We start from the raw sequence: 7547 nt of genomic DNA on the forward strand, positions 1-7547 counted from the left end.
AATCTGAGCTTGTTTGAGTCAACTAACTTTTCTCAACCTCAGTTTTCTTATTAGTAAATAGGAATAATGATATATAAATTGGAAGTATGCTGTAAATAGTTTCAATGAAATAATATTTGTGAAAAGAGCATTCTGGAATGCTTGCACATAGTAGGCACTTAATAAATTTCTTCAAAAAACATTTATTCAGTTCTCTTTAAGGTGTTGTGCACTGTTCTGGTGGAGCTTACACTCAAATGCAGGGAGAGGAGAGAAAACAATAAACAATGAACACAGGGAAGAAGTAAATGATCTAGTATGTCAGACGGCAACACAATTCATTTTGTATTGAAACTCATATAGTGCAAGTAGCTACAAACTTCAATGCCTGCAGGGGTCAGGAAAGAAATTAAAATAAGTCAGTCATGTTGGTTGAAACAAAGTAGCCCTTTTTAATTATTTTGAAATTATTTTGAAAAAGATAGAAGTCCAAAAAAACCTTGTTTCTTTTCTCTTCTTAAATATACCTTCAGAAAATAATAGTACAGTGCTTGCTTCAGCAGCACACGTACTAAAATTGGAACGATGCAGAGAAGATTAACATGGCCCTGCAGAGGGATGACAGGCAAATTCATGAAGCGTTCCATATTTTAAAAGAAAGAAAGAGAGAGGGAGGGTGGGAGAGAGAGAGAAGAAAGAAAAGTCTAAGTGTCCTAATAAATGTTAGGCAAAGCCTTCCTATCATGAGTGGCAAGTTTCAGAGGGCACTGGCGTTGGCAGAGGGCACCAGGAATGCCACTTTCCCTTCCAGCCAATTGGAATATAGACTCAGTGTCACCAGAATTGCCAGTTTTTTTTTTAAAGAAGTCACAAATTTACATTTTGGGTAAGAATGGAATTGATTGGAATATAGTAATGTATTTATTGGAATACAGTAATGTATTTGGAATACATTGGAATATAGTAATGCATTTATAATTATTTTCAAAACATTTGCTAGCTATATCTTGGCCTGCAGATGTAATCAAGGTTTAATCTCTAAAAAACTTTTAGCTTGGGCAGCCCCGGGCAGCCCAGGGTGTGATTCTGGAGACTAGGGATAGAGTCCCAAGTTGGGCTCCCTGCATGGGGCTTGCTTCTCCCCTCTGCCTGCCTCTCTCTCTCTCTGAATGAATAAATAAATAAATCTTAAAAAAAAATACTTTTAGCTTTACTTATGTGATTTTTTTTAAATAAGTTTTTGTTCTCCAGTATTTTATGAAACTTGGCAATTGAAAGAGTGCATCTCTCCACTATACAGTCCCTTAACGATTATATAAGGAATAAACATTTCGCTAAGAATCATATTGATCTGGGGCAGAGTAACATTGGTTAAAAATAAGAACCAATATTCCTCCTGCACATTTGTCCCCAGATTACCTCATGTCATTATTAAGCATCTTCCTTAGTTACTGTGCCCTGATTTTGTTCAGCTGAAAAATCACTTTTCTTACTTTCTTTCAGATGGGGATGAACATGTGACTAAGTTCTCCCAAGTATATGAGAAGTTGTTGGAGAGAGCTTCTGGAAATGTGCCCTAAAAAACAGTCTATTTTCCTGTTATAGACACAGAGGTGATGCCTGGAGCTGCATTATACATTTTGTGACTGGGAAGCAATTTGTACAAAAAGATGGTTGGGCAGAAAAGTAAAGGTTCCTGGGACATTAAGAAGCATCCACACAGAAGAAAAAAAACTCCACAAAACAACAAAAAAGTCCCAAACCCCAAAATTTATACTTCACATGACAAAAAGAATACAGAGAATAAAGAGTACATGATGAAAACATTTCTTTCTCATAAGAAAACAAGTCCTACTTGTAAAATGTAACCATTAATCAAAGCATTTTTATGTAACCTACCAAAAATCTTCTGAACAATTTCAAGTATTTTATGAGATATTCTATTCCTCCATAATTTATCCTGAATATATGTACTGAAAAATTGTTTAATTTGAATGAAAGTTATACAGTAGTAAACATGTTTAATTTTTCATTGTTTTAAATCCGTGAGTTTAGAATATTTTCATTTGTTCAAATGAAATTTAATTGACCTTTCTTCTGTGAATGATCTGTTTATATTCTTTACCTATTTTACTAATGATTTATTATTTTCATATCATTTTATGAAATTCATTAGTATATTACTAACAGTAATATATTGTCTCTCACAAATGCTTTTTTTCCCCCTAATTTTCTTGTTTTTTTACTTAGTTTCAGGTATCTATTCCTCTGGAAAAATGTTTCGACTTAATGGATTCAAATCTGTAAAGTTTTCCTGTCACGGCAATTCTAAAACAAATGTTTTAAAAACAGTAAAAAATTTTTAAAAAGAAGCATCCATACAAGTCCAAGATTTTGAGCTTGTTTTACATTAGTGAAAATAAACTTTTATATTGTCTAAGCCACTTTATTTCTGTTACCAAGTGCTGCTCTAAAGCAAGTCCTAACCAATTCACTAAGATCATTTTTAAAATACATTTTTATATAGACACTAATGTAAAAAAAGCTGAATTCCAACTGAGTCTATTAGCATATGGAATGATCATTTGTCATATAGCAAAACCATAACATTGTCTTTGTCACATGCGGAAACCTCTAATTTCCTGTGTTTGTCAAACACATCTTTACTCATTTTGAGGTCTATTTGAGTTGGCACAAGAACAGTTTTAGATTATAATAGAAATTCATTGGATTAATGGAAAAATAAATTGTATTTACCTACATATTAATTAACTGAAACACGGGAACATGTCTTAGGCTATTAGAATGGAAGAAAATATTGAATCTTTCAGACTTTCTAGGAGGATGCAATGGTAGAAGTAGTACGCAACATTTAAAAATGTGTCTTGGGGCACCTGGGTGGCTCACTGGGTTAAGCATCTGCCTTCAGCTCAGGTTATGATTCCAGGGTCCTGGGATCTAGCCCATCATCGGGCTCCCTGCTTCTCCCTCTACCCCCCCCCCGCCCCCCACTCATGCTCTCTCTCTCTCTGGCTTTTTTCTCTCTCTCTCAATAAATAAAACTTCTAAAGAATTTTTTTTTTAAATGTGTCTTGGGGCACCTGGGTAACTCAATTTGTTAAGTATTAAGTGTCAATTTGTTAAGTTTTTGTATGCAGCTCTGGGCATAATCTTCGAGTGATGCAATTGAGTCCTGCAGGGGCTCTGCTTTCAGCCCCCAGTCTTCTTGAGATTCTCTCTCTCCCTCTTCATCTGCCCCTCTCCCCACCCTGCTTTTGAGCATGGTTTCTCTCTCTCTAAATAAATAAATAAATAAATAAATAAATAAATAAATAAAACAAAAAGAAAGAAAAAAAAAAGAAAACTCTGAAATGTCTTCAAGACTAAACATTTCTAAAATCTTAGCCCAAAGAAAATGATTTTCCAGTTTATTGAATCATGACTTAGGTGAATTAATTATTTCCACTCAGTCTCTGTTTTCTCCCTATATCAGACAAGATTCAGCTACATTTAATAGAAAATTTAAAATTTCATTGCTTAAACACACAACGATTTCTCACTTGAGTGAACAAGTCTAGACATGGGACATCCAGGGCAGGCTTGGAGATTCCACAAAGCTACCAGGGATTCAACCTCCTTCTATCTTTATGCTCTTCCATTCTCAACAAATGGCTGATGGGTTCCAACCTGAAGATCATAAGGTTGTTTGGGGATGGGGTGGGGGTGGGGAGCATCACATCCATGTTCTAGACATCATGAAATACAATTGGGGGAATCCGGGGTACCTGGATGGCTCAGTCGGTAGAGCATGGGACTCTTGATCTTGGGGTTGTTGAGTCCAAGCGCAACAATGGATGTAGAGCTTACTTAAAAAAAAAAAACAAAACGAAACAAAAAGCAATTGGGAGAAGAACAAAAATTCTTCCAGCTGAATCAGCTCCATTAAGACATCTTTAAGACATCTACTCAGAAATATTATACATAGCATTTCACTTCTTACTGGCCAGAATTTAGGGGTTGTCACAATTGGTTCAAGGGGTTTGGGAAATAGTGGTCTCTCAGTGAGGCACATAGCCAACCCAAATGAAATCAGAGCTCCATCTCCAATGAAGAACTAAGTTAGGAGATAGTTGGTGAACAGCCAGCAGTCTCTGACACGACTCTCACAAAATACCAAGGGACATGTGTTTGTAAGTGTCAATAGTCTACTTAATGTTTAACTTCACACATATTTAATATAAAAACATCAACGTCAAATTAGTATTTAATATTAACAGTTAATATTTAACACATGTAATAACTATATTCTATATTTCTATGGTATTATATATTTAATATTAATAATGTACTATATTAAAATAAAATATTAAAATTAAAACAACTCTGAGAATTTGTCTTAATTTGATTCTACCCAATATGAAACAAAAAGAAATAATTATGACAGATTTTAGTTACTTAATATAACATCACTGGTTCTGACAGGTTCTCAGCCACACCTATAATACTCAAAGTCGGCTACACCCAGAAAAATAAAACGTTATAAATGTACATGGAGATAAATTGGCTCAGGAAGAAAAGAATACATCAAGACACATATTTGCCAAAATGAAATCAGGAAACTGTGAGTGTATTGCTTAACTATCAGAATTATTCAGGTTGATTTTTAAGCACAATTTGGTAAATTTATTGGATAGGCTTGATCAAAAATAATATCAAAACGTGATTTTTTTAAATTTTGAGTTAGCAAAATAAATTTAGTAAATAAAGTGACAATGAAACATGCCATCTACCTAAATTTGGTTGCCTTACGCATCATTGTATATTCTCCAATTCAAAGCAGTTTTCGGTATAAAGTTCACAGAGTCGATTACCCAGGTACACAAGAACACAGAGTGGGAGGTTCTGCTTTCTGGATGGTGAGAGGCAAGCGGGCTTGAATTTAGGCCACCAGGTGAACTGCGACAATTTCCCTACCAGATGGCAGCTACAGACCTGCTTCCTGAGGCTACTTGTGTAGCTTGCTCTAATTGGCTAATTGTGTTGTCCACAGATTAGTTTTTGCAGGTTCCCCTCAGGGGACCAACTGCACACACTAATCAAAGTTTCCTGTGCCTGTAGACCTCCTGGGGATCTTGTTGAAATGCAGATTTTGATTCAACACGTCTGGGGGTGGGGCCTGAACCCTCGGTCCTCACCAGCTCTCAGGTGGTGTGAAGAAGCAGAGTAGCAAAGAACTAGTACTGTGAATTTGTTAAATCAAAAGCAATGCCCAGAGGACCTCACTGTCCCTTTCCTGTCTAAAGGAACTGGGGGAGGGACTCCAAAATTAGTATTTCTTTTTTTTATTATTATTTTTATTTATTCATGAGAGACATAGAAAGAGGCAGAGACAGCACGCTCCCTGCGGGAAGCCCGATATGGGACTCGATCCCAGGACTCCGATATGGGACTCGATCCCAGGACTCCGGGATGAAGACCTAAACTAAAGGCAGTTGCTCAACCATTGAGCCACCCAGGTACCCCAGAATTAGCATTTTTAACAAGCTCCTTTGTAATGTGGATGCTTCTGGTCCAGGAATCAGGTTTCAAGAGGCACTGATAATAGAATTTCAGTATAGATCTCAGATAGGTAAGAAATATGGAAGACACAGAAGTAGCATATCCATCTTAGAGAATACCTGCTATGGACAAAATGTCTTTGTGAATTTCAGTTTTAAATTTTAGATACATAAGCTATACGAATGCCATCCACCCTTATTTCCTAAATTTTCTATATACATTAGGAGAGGCAAAGCCATAGCAAGAAAATTCTTTAACTTTGGATTACAGAGTTCCTTTTAGCTTTTCTTGAACTATATCTGGCAGGAAATAAAGCTATGTGAAGTTTTGGTATGAATTCTACATAAAACCTCAACTGTCTCAAAGGAAGCTTTGAAGTTTCTTTCTAACATTAATGATTCCATATTATTGCATTTAAAGGTCCCTAAATATAGACAAGTAAAAACACTACAAAATTACAAGTATTAATTATAGCACATTGAAAACTAAATTTTAAGTGTTTTCTCAGGGTCCTGGGCCTCTGTGTTCAGTGGGGGAGTCCGCTTGGGATTCTCTTTCTCCCTCTGCCCCTCTGGTTCTCAGTCTCACGCTCTCTCTCTCTCTCTCCGTCTCTCTCTCTCTCTCTCAAATAAATAAGTAAATCTTTTAAAAAAAATGTTGAAATCCTATGTCTTCTTGGGCCAAATACAGAGGAACTCCACACTCGTTTCTTTTTTTTTTTTTTTTTCTCTACTGTTTGGAAATAAACAACATCTAACTCTGTAGATTGGTTTTATCAAAGGGGATTTTATTACTATCAATCAAAAGAGTTACTTTAAATAGTGTTGGGAAAGAAACAACAGACCCTAAATGGTGCCATTTGCCCCCCGCCCCCTCCCATGGCAATCCACGACTTAATTGCACTTTCAGACTTTCCCAGATATGTGTGATCTTTAAAGAATCAATCTGAAATTTCCTATCAGCATTAGTGAGATAATCTGTATAATAATGCTTGGCCCAGAACAATCCTTTATTTTCGTTTGCTAATGACTTTGTCCCCAGCCCCTTCTGCCTGTAAAAACCTTCCACTTGGGGTATCTGGGTGGCTCAGCGGTTAACGGGCTGCTTTCTTTTTTTTTTTTTTTTTAATTTTTATTTATGATAGTCAGAGGGAGAGAGAGAGGCAGAGACACAGGCAGAGGGAGAAGCAGGCTCCATGCACTGGGAGCCTGATGTGGGATTCGATCCCGGGTCTCCAGGATCGCGCCCTGGGCCAAAGGCAGGCGCCAAACCGCTGCGCCACCCAGGGATCCCCTAACGGGCTGCTTTCAACTCAGGTAAGGATCTTAGGGTCCTGGGAGGGAGCCCTGCCTTGGTCTCCCCACTCAGCTGAGATCCTACTTCTCCCTCTCCCTCTGCCCTTCCCCTCCGCACATGCACATGCGTGTGTTTTCTCTCTCTCTTCTCTCAAATTAATAAACAAAATACTAAAAAGAAAGAAGAAAAAAGAAAAAGAAAGAAAGAAAGAAAGAAAGAAAGAAAGAAAGAAAGAAAGAAGAAAGAAAAAAGAAAGAAAGAAAGAAAGAAAGAAAGAAAGAAAGAAAGAAAGAAAGAAAGAAAGAAAGAGCCTACCCTTTTACAAACTGCTTCCAGCACCTGTCTTTACTAGAGGGGATGCTGATAGATTCATGAGTCCTTGAACAAAGCCAATTACATCTTCAAATCTACTCAGTTAAATTTTTGTTCTTTAACAGTAAGGATTTTAAAATAATTCTATCCATCTTTACAAAGTGTGTGTTATGAATGTACATCACACATTTGTTTTTATGATGCTTCTTGTAAAGTCTATTCCTATATTTGATAATGGTTATTTGACTGTTAGTAGTAAGGCTTTGAGATTGAGTGTGTTTTGTTTTTGTTTTTGTTTTTGGGTCTTTTTGTTTGTTTGTTTTATGCAACACTATCCTTTCAAAGGGTTTTTAAAAGTGATGCTCACTTAATTTTACTGAATCTTACAAAATATACAAGGG

General features: G+C 36.5%; 1 non-coding gene across 1 annotated transcript; it reads left to right on the forward strand.

Moving 5' to 3' along the window:
- Positions 1-526: 526 nt before the first annotated feature.
- Positions 527-632, forward strand: LOC112918980 (U6 spliceosomal RNA). The gene has a single exon (XR_003234795.1). It is a non-coding gene; the product is annotated as a U6 spliceosomal RNA (small nuclear RNA).
- The last annotated feature ends 6915 nt before the right edge of the window (positions 633-7547 follow it).

Source organism: Vulpes vulpes, chromosome 13, assembly GCF_048418805.1.
Source record: "Vulpes vulpes isolate BD-2025 chromosome 13, VulVul3, whole genome shotgun sequence".
Lineage (NCBI taxonomy): Eukaryota > Metazoa > Chordata > Mammalia > Carnivora > Canidae > Vulpes > Vulpes vulpes.